The sequence below is a fragment of the Camelus bactrianus genome, chromosome 7 (genome assembly GCF_048773025.1).
Source record: "Camelus bactrianus isolate YW-2024 breed Bactrian camel chromosome 7, ASM4877302v1, whole genome shotgun sequence".
Classification (NCBI taxonomy): domain Eukaryota; kingdom Metazoa; phylum Chordata; class Mammalia; order Artiodactyla; family Camelidae; genus Camelus; species Camelus bactrianus.
Window position 1 is genome coordinate 67241909 of NC_133545.1, and position 12624 is coordinate 67254532.

Below are 12624 nucleotides of genomic sequence, written 5' to 3' on the forward strand. Positions count from 1 at the left end.
AGCATATAACAAACAAGAATTTCTTTTATAATAGCATAAAGAGTAAGATTTGGGGAGTTAATTTAATAAAAATGCAAAATCTTTACAATAAAGCTAGTTATCATTTCTGAGGGATATTAAAGAAGACTAGATAATGTTGAGAACACCATGTTCATGGATTGGAGAATTACTATTTTACCTAACAATTCTCAGCAAATTGATCTATAGACTCAACAGAATTCCAAAAAAGATCCTAACATGCTTCTAAAATATATAAAGAAGCTATTTATGTTATTTTTCAGAAACCTATAAAAAACGAAGCAGTTATTAAAAAGAGGAATGTTAGAGGGCCTACAAAATTTGATTTTGAGATTTACAATAAACTCAGTTTTTGTAGCTTCTTACAAACTTAAACATACACCAACCATAAACCCCAGCAATTCCACTGTAAGACATTTACTTAGAAGAAATAAAAGCATACATGCACAAAAATATTTATTTGTGAATGTATATAAGAAGCTTTATTCATAGTAGCCCCAAACTAGACATAACCTAAATCTTCATCAACAGGAAAATGAACTAAAAACATTATGGTACATTCAGTCAATGAAATACTACCTAGCAATTAAAAAGTCAACAAGCTACCAATACATATACCACCATGGGTAAATCTCAAAATTATTCTTTTTAAGAGCAAATATAAAATATATTTACTGTACAATTTCATTTATATAAAATTCTAGAAGATGCAACCTAATCTATAGTGATAGAAGGCAGACCAATGGTTGTTTGGATCTGGGAGCAGAGGAAGGGACAGACTGCTAAATGGTGAAGAAATACTTTTGAGGCCAATGGAAATACTCTGTATCATGAATGTGGCTTTGTTTCCATGTACTTACTTATCCATCCAAACACACTAGTTCATGCACTTAAAACAGATGCAGTTTAGTGTACTTTGATTTAAAAAACTAAAGTAAATACAATTAGCCTAATTTAAAAAATACTGAGGCACATTTTATTTTGGTCTAAGCAATGTTTTGTTTACAGAATCTAAATTAATGTGAAACTCTGCCTTTTTTTTTTTCCATACTGAGCACAAGAGTTAGACGTTTAACTAGTTGTTGACTATATGAGGTGGCTGAATGCCTATAATTACTTTGTTTTCTGAACCAGTGAGTCTGAAGTCAGTTCTTCCTCTGTGTGTGTGTGTGTGTGCGCGCGCGCGTGTGGTCTACCTTTTAAATCACTTACAGTATTAAAATGTTTTAATATTATTAGGAGAAATATCTGATTAGGTATACGTTTTCTTTGAACAACAGCACTGTTCCTGTAGAGACAGCTCACTATGGAATGCCATGAATAATACCACGTTCTCTGCACAGCATATACCATAAGTGTCAGCAGTACTATTCCTCAATATATGCACAGTCACACATGTGGGGTAGTTTGTGTTATAAAAGAGTATTCTCCCAAAGGGTCATGAAATCCTGTACTTACAAACTAGCAAAGAGTAAAGGAGTCATTTGCCCATAAATGGTCAAAGGAGACCATTCTTGTGACTCTCACAGAGGCCATTTAGAACAGAACATCTATTCCAAATAGGTAAAGTGTAAGAAAGCTCTTCCTAAGGAGATATACAAATAATAATTTTATTAAAATTAAGATTATTGGAATGTTGCTCTATTAATCTTCATTTTCACTCTACCCATTTAAGAGTCTAGGCTGAGAGAACTGGTTTGAAGAGTCTAAGTGAATTAGGTCTAGACTAGAGCAGAGCTGAGCTGTATATAGGCAGGTGCAAAAGATTTTGCTTTTTCATTTTAAGAAAAATTACTTTTATGAAACCGTTATAGACTACCTTGGCTACAGTCTGAGAATAAAAAGCTTGGGTTTCAAAGGCCAATCTGAATTCTGCTCAATTTAATCTTGCCTTCAGAATTCTAAAGAAGTTTCTTCCCGTGTCTTAAAAACATCTGCCATCATGGGACGGCATTTTAACATATTACAGCAATACTCTTTCAGTTTCTTTCTTTCCCAAAGGAAAGTTGTAAAAAAGCTAGCTTCTTTGCGAAAACCCTGGTTCTAAATATATATCTTATCTTTCAGAAAATACACAGTTTATAAATTTTCCAAATGGAAAGAAAAAAAAAAAAAGAAAAAGAACAGCAGTAAGTTGCATGAGAAGATAATGAATATTATGAATATTTAAATTTTTTGAAGATACTTGGTTGTTACCTTGGTTAGGTGATTTTTGTTCCTACTTGGACACTGCAGGGTATTTTTTTCATTACTCATTTATTTAGCATAATTCAAGAATGTCAGATGAAGATTATATGGCTATTTTAAAAGGCAGTTCCATTCTTTTTTCTAGGATGATGTACAAACAGCAGAATTATCAGAAAAGGGCATGCTCCAGATGACACTGAATATTTGCAAAGAGAATGGAACATGCAATGCTGCAGTTTACTCTGAGTTTTTCAAAAGGGTACCTGACGGGCATTTATTATCTTGATGACCTGAATTCACAAGACATAAGTAAGCTCAAATTGATGATCTCTCAAATTTGGTAGGAGGTAAACAGTCCAATCACTCATTCATTCATTCATATACTCTCTAATTCGGGCATATTGTATTTTATTCTGTATCTGTATCTTCTGTGACCACTCTGTGTCAAATGAGTGAGGTACTGAAGCTATGAAGATGCCTGTGACCAGACTCTGCCTCAAGTAGCTGGTATCATTGAGAGGAAGACAGATGTGACTGTACCAGGAGGCCTGGCTGCCATCAAGGATCGGCAGGCCTTCCCTTCAATCTTTAACTGGCTTTCCTAGAGATTATCATACTAAGTGAAGTAAGTCAGACAGAGAAAGACACGTACCCCTTGATATCACTTGTATGTGGAATCTTAAAAAATGATACAAATGAACTTATTTACAAAACAGAAGTATACTCAGACATAGAAAAGAAACTTATGGTTACCAAAGGGGAAAGATGGGGAGGAATAAATGAAAAATTTTGAGATTAACAGATACACACTATTATATATAAAACAGATAAACAAGATCCTACTGTATAGCACAGGGGACTATATTCAGTATTTTGTAGTAGCCAGTAAAAGAAAAGAATCTGAAAAACAATATATATACACACACACACGTACATATATACATACATATACACACATACATACAAATGGACCACCATGCCGTACACGTGAAACATTGTAAATCAGCTACACTTTGAAAGAAATGTTGGCTTCAGCCTGAAGAGTCAGTCTAGAGGGTTCTTATCTCATGACTTTCTAAATATTATTTCAAGCAATCACATGACTTTTTAAAATTTTAATAAAACACAAATCTGTAGCTTTTGATGTACAAGGTACCTGATCTTTGTTACTAATCATGCATGTTTGTATAAGTGAGATTTTTTTAAACTAGCTGACTCCATTCACTATATTCCCTTTCCTCTTAACAACTTACTTATCAGGTGATCCATCTAACTGCCAAATGTATATATATGTTTGTTTTTCTTATATTTAAATATTTTAAGTCCTTTTTGTGGGTCTTTGTGTTCAATCTCAGCCATAAACAAGGAAATTTGCACTTCAGAGTGTTTACTTCCCAGGGCATCTTCTAAACTCCTGAGATACATTTATTTTAACCTTGTATAATGCCTTTGGTCCTAAACATAATCTTGGGATAGTTAGTAGTATTACGTGTAAAACACAAGGACTGTTAATTAGTGATGTTTTAGTTGCATGTGGAAATAAACCCACCCCTAATGGCTTAGCTAGGAGGGTATTTACTGACTCACATACCCAGAAAATCCAGGGGATGGGACCAGTTTCAAATGCAGTTTGATTCAGGGTCTAAATGATATTATTTTCCTTTTCTATGTACTCACTTGAGGGTGGGAAGTGGAATTTGGTGAGTATTTTATATAAATCAAGGCCTACTTCTGGTGCTGAGTGAACTTCTCTTCTCCAAGACTGCAAGGACTCAGAGTGGAAGACAAGTAGTTCTCTTTCGTCAGCAGACGTGTGACTGCTGGATGCTAGCAGGCAAAATGACATCATTCTATACCAGTTTGGCGGCTTTCTCTACTTATTTTTTTTAGTAAGTTATCGGAATAACAGGTCAAATTAATAGAACAATAAATTCAATCCTAAATATGGATATGTGTAACTACTAGAACATTCTTCTGTTGTTGTTTCCAGAAACATTCAGTCCTTGTGTGTATCAATTTAGGAGTGGAAATCTTAATTTCTAACATGCATCCTCTTTCACACCGGCCAAGCCCCTAGGTCACTTCATGGGATGGACTGGTCCTCAAGAGAGCAAAATATTCGTTTAGGAAAGGACACCAAATATAATCTTGCCACTGGGTTAAATTCTAGAAGCAAACAATTAGAATCTTTCTGTAGTATTCTTTAGAGGGAGCTACAGTAGAGCATCTCAGGTAATGTGTGAAAATCCCTTGCAGGTCAGTTATCCTCCAGCGTAAGTTTGAGTCAGTTCATGTCCTTTGCATCAGAAGACACTGCAAAAGGAAAAATGTAGTCTTTCCCTTCCGTCTTGTGTCCATACAAAAGTTCAAAAACATGTATTTAGGGTAGGGCTCGTGTTAGTTAGCTCATGTTTCTATGAAAGATAGACCCTAGGACTCTTTTGCAATCGGTACTTGAATTGCATTCTAAGGTCCTTTGATAACAGCACTCTCTGAATCTGCCAAGCTCCAGAGAATCTCTCAAGGACTGAAAGTCAATAGGGAGTTTGCCAATCCTAGAGACAGACCTACATCAGACAGTATGTTATCATTAAATTCCTAAATCTAAAAAGTATTTTTACCACCATCAAATTATTTGGGGTCCTTCATTTACTTGACAAGTATTTACTAAGTGCCTAGAGGAACTGGTTCTTGATGTATACAGGTCTCTGTTTTCATGGTGTTTACATGCTATGGGAAGACAGACCATAATGAACAGGTAATTTCAGAGAGATAAATGTTATGCAGAACGTAAAACAGGGTGAGGTTGCAGAGAATAACCAAGTGGGAAATACTAATTTAGAATAAATGTTCATGAAGTACACTTCCCAGCAGGTGACATCTGAATCAAGACTTGAATAATGCAAAGGACCCAAACATGTAAAATCTGGGAATTAAGTATCTCAGGATAGATTTCACATAAACAAATATCGTGCCCAGAGATTTAGCAATATAAAGATATAGTCTAGATTTCTACTCAAGTATCAACAGTGTTTATATGAAAACTTGTTTTAGGGGAAAAAAATCTTCAAAATCTAATATCTTGCCTCCTTTAAAATACAGTATTATACTAAAATGACTTAAATATACACCAGTGTGGGATAGCTGATGCTGTCTATGGTCCAAGGTAGAGGACTGGCTTCTTGGCTATACTTGTAATACAAACTTATTGCTCCAGACTCTGGTCTACGTCTCTGAAAACACTGTGTCTCAATCAGTGTCTCCCTCTTACTAAGAAGTAACTTCTCTCTCAAATGCCTGCATCAATTTGACAACTTTTGCTATTTCAGACATTCTGGAAAAGGTTTAGCCGTCTTAATAACTTCCGGAGATCATGAGATAAACATTTTAAATTGGTTTAAAAACAGTACATTCTCCTTTAACTTACTCCGTCAGTTTTATTTTTTACTAAGTCTGACTCTACCTATAATGGAAGAGATGATGTGGCTGATAAGTTTAAGACAGGACAAGGATGCCTGCAGTTCCAATGACAAAGTCCAGATAATGCTCATCAATCCACTCAAAATGGATTTTTGGAACATTAAGAGAGATGCTGGCATTTGCCTCTGTGTTATGTCTGGGCAATAAGCGATTTGAATACCTTTCCCTAATATGTGAAAACCTTCAGTAACCCCAAATACCAAACTGGCAGAAGTCAGAGAAGTAGCATACTTCAAATAGCAACGAGATACAGTCACACACACATAATGGAAAATTAATTCCTTTTTTTAAAAACAACACTTTCTCTTGAAAAACTGCAGTTATATAAAGAATCAAGAGGTTTTATATTAAGCCATAAAGCTAATAATAAAGGTAAATTAAGAGCAGTAACTACCTCTGATACGACTTTAATTTTTTTCATTTCAGTTTTCGAAAATATCCCAAGTAGCCCCATTTTACGGAAGAAACAGATTCAAAGGTTGCACAAGGTCACTGTGGTAGGCTGAATAATCTTTGGTTCTTCCCAGGAATGTCCAGGTTCTAATTCACGTAAGAAACCAAACAACCCCGTGGAACCTCCTTGGGAGTCAGTCCTGCACACACCTTGTTTGACCCAGTGAAACTGATTTTGAACCTCAGTTCTAGAGGAGACTGTGTGTTATTCTAAGCCACCAAGTTTGTGGTACTTTGTTAGATCGGCCACATAAAATTAATATCATCATGAAGTGAAACATTCAAAATCCTAGATTAAAATGAATCTATACCCCTATTTTCTTTCTAATATACCACCTTGTTATGTTGTTTTCTAGAAGACACTGTATAGTGACAAATATATAGCAACTGATTGGATACCTTCCTCATTTGAATTTACATTTCACAAGACTGTCTTAATTTGTAGATCTGGCAAATACATCCATTTTAAAATACTGGCTCCCCTGCCTAAAATTGGATTATTTATCAAGTGTTTTGAAAGATAGAACCCAAGCCTTGGCAAATTACTGACACTAGTTTTCTCCTCAGATACAGCATCTTTGGGAGGAACTTACAGAATACTTTGTCAGATAGACATCACTTCTAACCTGTTCAATTTCTCTTGAGTAACTTGTGAGACCCCACATTTTCTACAAAAAATTTAAAGTTTAGTGGCATAATCATTCTACCATCACTACACTGCCGTATTTTTGGAATAGATGAGTTGTGAAGAATGGAATCTTTTGTTTACTACTCTGGAAAATACTAGAAACAGAGGGAGTTCAAAGGCAAAGCTGAAGGAATAAAGGGCACAGCACTGATAAATTGAATCAGGCAACTTATCCAGTTACTGATTGCTGCATTGGAGCTGAGTCAAAAATTAGAAGATCTCTTTTAAAGGCAATGCTCTTGTTTCTGGGAAAGGGAATGACAAAACAACACAGAACCTCAGCCATAGGGAAAGATCTACTTATTGGTCAGATTCCAGAAAAGGAAGAGTAAAATAGTACTCAAAGCTGAAGCACAGTGATAAGACTGCATATCTGAATGGGGTGTACAGATAGGGATGGGAGCATGGAATAAAGGGGACAGAAATGAGCAACAGGAATGAGGAATTTGAAAACCAGAGTTCATTAAGGGCAAAAGTGCACCTTATCACTTAAAAATAAATATCGCAATGCCTGTGATGTGCCAAGGACTTGTCAAAGTAAAATTTTAAGCTGAACAGTCAGAAATGAAACAGCATCGTGTATGAATGAGCAGCAATGATAAGGCTGAGCACAAAAATGTGAGGTGGTTAAGTCCTTCTGTTTCAGGTCAAGTTCGGTCCCAGAAACTGAGGTCAAGCGGAGCCTGAATTTATACTCCAGAGCATTCTAATGTGAAAAGCAAGTTGCACTTCCAAAGATTAGGAACTTGGCTGGTTCAGAAGCACTGTGCTGTTTCACTGCACCAATAAATGGCACATGAATTAAAAATTTATTGAATGTATGTATAGTTTCGTTTTATAAGCCAAACTATAAGCTCCCTGTAGAAAACTTAAGGTACTAATACTTCAAAACCTGTAAAGCAAGGACATGATGTGTTTCATCAGCTGTCAGAAAGCCTGCAAGTAGAAATGTACTAAACAAAGAGAAGTAGCATAAGGTAAGGATGAAGGGATGGGAAGATGTTTGGACAATATTCCAAGTACAAATGGATGCCACTGGAGAAGTTTAGGTAGCAGAGGTACATTACATGACCACATTATTAAAGACCAGTGTGATTATTCTTTGGAAAATAAACTGAAGAGGGCAAGAGGGAAAAGAGAAACCTCTTAGGAGGTCATTGCAGTATCCTAATGGAAAATGATGGTGTCTAAGATGATGGGAATGGAATTAAAGAGAAAAAATTATGATGTGTTTTTAAGGTGAGGCACCAGAATATACCAGCTAGGTTCGGGGCCAAGGAAATACAAGAGGAATTCTTCTAGAGGTTTCTGTTAAAAATATCTTTGCTTTTAAACAAAGATGCATGTTGGGGAAAATGGTCCTTTTTTGCCTCTGGACAATGGTATGTTAGGGAATGAAAAAGGGAGCTAGCCGAAAGTTTGAAAATGGAAGAGTAGAAAAATAGAAAGGATTCAGGCAAAGCACCAGCATTTGGCCAGAGCCGAAGTGCCCTGCTAATGAGCCCTGCAATTTGGCACTGAGGACCTGGATCATCACAAACCAAGAAAAAATACACTTGTTAAAAAATACACTGGTGCCTAAGTGAGAAACAGCAAACACACTTTTGGTTTTATTTTTAAAGTAAAAAAATCCTTTTCATATAGCAAAAATGCAATAGATTTCTGCACAAATAATGTCATTACTGAGTAGTGCCAAGTATCCATTTCAATTTTTCCCTTGATGTTTGAATTTATGGTTCTAGAGGTTCTCATGATCTAGTGCAGTATTCACATATGCACAGGACAGCTGGGATCTATCTGGCTATATATTACAATAATATATATTACATACACAACATATATAATACATAATAAGTTATAATATATACTTAACAATCTATACTGTAGGCCCACTTGTAACATGAATAGAACATCATATTGATTCACTACATTGATCACAAGATATTTAATGATAGCTAGAACTCTAAACAGTTTTAATTGTTGAAAATTTATTTGGTAAAATCAAGTTAATTTTATAAAAAAGTGAAGCATAGAATTTTAATAAACTGTATTCATTTGTTATGTTTTGTTCTCAAGTTTCCCAAGCATGGTACTCTGCTAGTAGCATTCTAGATACATACAAAAAAAGTTAATTTATTACACCAAATAGCTGCCTTAAGGCATTAGGGCTTAATTCTCTCTTGTGACCCTAGCTAGGAAAGGATACAGATTTTCACTTAATAAACAGAATAGTGTATTAACCCTGTAAGAGCTTGTTAGGAAAAAAAATCATAAGTGAACTTCAATAATCACTAAAATATATAGTTGAGATGCCTGGTATTTGCAAAGGATACACTATACTAAGTACATCATATTGTTACTATTTATACATTATTTAATATATGTGTGTTATATGTATATAGCACCAGAACTATAAATTTAGACTGGTATTTTAATTTCTACAGAAATGTCTTCTCTCCTTTACAGTGCACATTTAGCCCGAAGTATTTAGCTCTTCAGATATCCACGCATTTGCGATACGTCTCTGCAACTTCTCGCATCAAGAAAATTCTGTTTTCCTAAAACAGTGTGGAGATTCCTCAAAAGACTAGGAATAGACTTACCGTATGATCCAGGAATCCCACTCCTGGGCTTGTGTCCAGAAGGAACCCTACTTCAGGATGACACCTGCACCTCAATGTTCATAGCAGCACTATTTACAATAGCCAAAACATGGAAACAGCCTAAATGTCCATCAACAGGTGACTGGATAAAGAAGATGTGGTATATTTATACAATGGAATACTACTCAGCCATAAAAACCGACAACATAATGCCATTTGCAGCAACATGGATGCTGTAGAATGTCATTGTAAGTGAAGTAATCCAGAAAGAGAAAGAAAAATACCATATAAGATCACTCATATGTGGAATCTAAAAAGCAAAAGCAAAAACAAACAAACAAACAAAAAGCGTAAACACAGGACAGAAACAGACTCAGACAGAGAATACAGACTTGTGGTTGCGGGGGGGGGGGGAGGGCGGGAAGGGATAGACTGGGATTTCAAAATTGTAGAATAGATAAACAAGATTATACTGTATAGCACAGGGAAATATACACAAAATATTATGGTAGCTCACAGAGAAAAAAATGTGACAATGAGTGTGTATATGTCCATGCATGACTGAAAAATTGTGCTGAACACTGGAATTTGACACAACACTGTAAAATGATTATAAATCAATAAAAAAATGTTAAAAAAAAAAAAAAGAAAATTCTGTTTTCCTAACCCTTAAAAAACAAGGCTGACCTTGTGATTTGTTTTAGTTAATAGAATAAAGAAGAAGGGATAAATATTATGCACAATTAAAGCTCATTCTTGTATGTTTGTCCTGTAACTTGAGTCCATTTGTAAGAAATAAGTGGTAAGTATTCTAAAAAGAAAGAACCAGAATTCAGAGATTTTTATCTTCAGATGATAAGCACTTTTTTCCTGGGTGGTAATTTTTGCTATTTCTTTATCACTTCCTACTATTTCATATCATGCTTTGCTCCAAGCAAAACACATTCAGAGTTAAAATATCTTTAACTGCTTTGTTTTAAACGTATTTCATTGTAACTTCTGTTCCATCTAAATTTTTCACTAGAGCTTTTCACGAAATTGTCAAGTCAGCAGGTGAACTACATGTACTAAAAGTGATAAAATTGAGAAACTGAAACGGATGATTTGTTATCATGATATTTTGAGATGTTCTGGCTAAAGTCAACTACCAAGTAAGAAGATTATTTTCTATTTTCTTCTCAGTAATGGCATTATAATTGTGTGTGTGTGTGTATTTTCAGGTTACAACCTGACAATTTTTGAGTTTAAAAATAAAAGCTTATTCTTTGTCCTATAGAAAAGCCTGCTGTTTTATCAAAACATTGCCTGAGAAAGTGAGGGTTATGTCTATTTGAAAACATAATTCAAAGTTTATTTTCATTAACACACATTTTCATTTTTAGAGCATGATCTTACCTGTTCAACACATGAATATTGCCTTCTAATACTTAGTTTTCCCTCCATTTAAACATTAAAAATTAGTATTTTTAAGATTATGGCAAATATCTATTCATTTAGAAACAGGAAATGCTTATTCCACAAGTAAATGTCTAATCTAATTTTATAGTCATTTCGGATGCCTCTTTGGGTGCAAATGGACTATTATATTGTATGTTCAAAGAATTCAAAGCTCACAATTTAGAGGAATCTCAGTCTGCCCTTCAGAAATATACCACAGCAAGACTAATAGGGAATATTCCAATAATGGTAATGGGTAATAAGGCTTTTGCTTTAAAAAGTTTATGAATGGCTGAGAACCAGAAATTCAAGGAAACCAAAAGATTCACTGCATTGCCTACACATGGTCAGCTCCTAGACTTATAACTGCTCCAAAATTAAGTTAAAAACATTCAAGATGACTTTGGAAAAGAATATTATTTAATAAAATTTCTGTAAATCTGAACTTAAGGTGGGGAGGATTTGTTCAGTAGGACAAGGAGTCAGGAAGAGGGATTTTCCTGGCATGAATACAACCATCCACTCCCACTTATGGAACTGAGATGATCTAGGTAATCAATAAAGAACTTAGACATAGAAGAGGGAGAGCTGCCTTTTGCCATGGTTTATCAACCAAGTACCTCAATAAACTTTTTAGGCTTCTTATAGAAAAGGCTGTGGAAATTTTTCAGAGTAAACATGGAAATATCCCAAATCCAAGTACCCTGCATATTTGCTTTAACAGGTTTAATTCTTAGTCAGGAGGTCTCCATTTTATCCAATTCTCAACAACTCATTAACAGATAAATCTTGTGGCTTTTCTTGAAAGACTGATTTATCATCCTGTATTCAAAATCCACCTAAAATATCCTGTATACTGACAAATACAAAACTATAATATATTTTGCAACTAACTGGATTAAACAGTTCAGCATTACTTATGTAAGAATTACAGACATATAAAATATACATCATCTGTATGTTTATATGTATACATATATACATAAATACACATGTGTGTGTATGTAGAGTTGACCATTGAACAACATAAGGGTTAGGGGTGCTGACACTCACACAGCTGAAAATCCACCCATAGCTTTATAGCTGGGCCTCTGTATCCCTGGTTCTGTAATCTAGAATTCAACCAACTATGGATATGTAGTACTGTAATACATATTTATTGAAAAAAATTCACATATAAGTGGACCTGTGCAGTTCAAACCTGTATTGTTCAAGTGTCAGCTGTATATATTAATACATACAGTATATAACAATGTTATGCAGATACACATATACTTCTTAAATATTATGCTGGATTGCTGTTGATATAATTCTCAGTTTTATAATGTAGTTTCATCCAGATGAAGCCCTACATTATGCTATGGTTCTTTATATTTCCAGTGACTTATAAAATGTAACCTTATCCTACTTAATATAGAACAGTAGTTCTCAACTGCCTTTCCCCCTCATCTCATTATAGGGTACACTCCCAACAGTAACATTCCTTGGTAACAGGAGTGATTCATTTAGGGGTTGAAACTGACTGTTCTTCAGAAGGAAATATCACAGATCCTAGGGATAATAATTCACCTTTACTGAATTTTTCTCTCATTCTATCTTACAACTACTGATGTAGATTTTTAAAACTTAAAAAATAGAACTGATTAGAAGAATTAAAATGTAATGCTAAAAATATCCACTTAATATAAAGGAAGGAAAAAGAAGGATAATAGAGAAACAAAAAATCAATGCACATAGAAAGCAAAAAAACAAGCATAT

General features: G+C 34.6%; 2 long non-coding RNA genes across 3 annotated transcripts in view; one reads left to right on the top strand and one right to left on the bottom strand.

Moving 5' to 3' along the window:
- LOC105062372 (uncharacterized) overlaps positions 1 to 9821 on the top strand; it is a 375037-nt gene extending 365216 nt beyond the window's left edge. The window contains exon 15 of the long non-coding RNA XR_012508248.1: positions 9293 to 9821. This is a non-coding gene — a long non-coding RNA (uncharacterized LOC105062372). The remainder of the gene's footprint in view (positions 1 to 9292) is intronic.
- The window catches only part of LOC123614502 (uncharacterized), a 455655-nt gene that overhangs the window by 77258 nt on the left and 365773 nt on the right, over positions 1 to 12624 (bottom strand). The gene's annotated exons all lie outside the window — the stretch shown is intronic.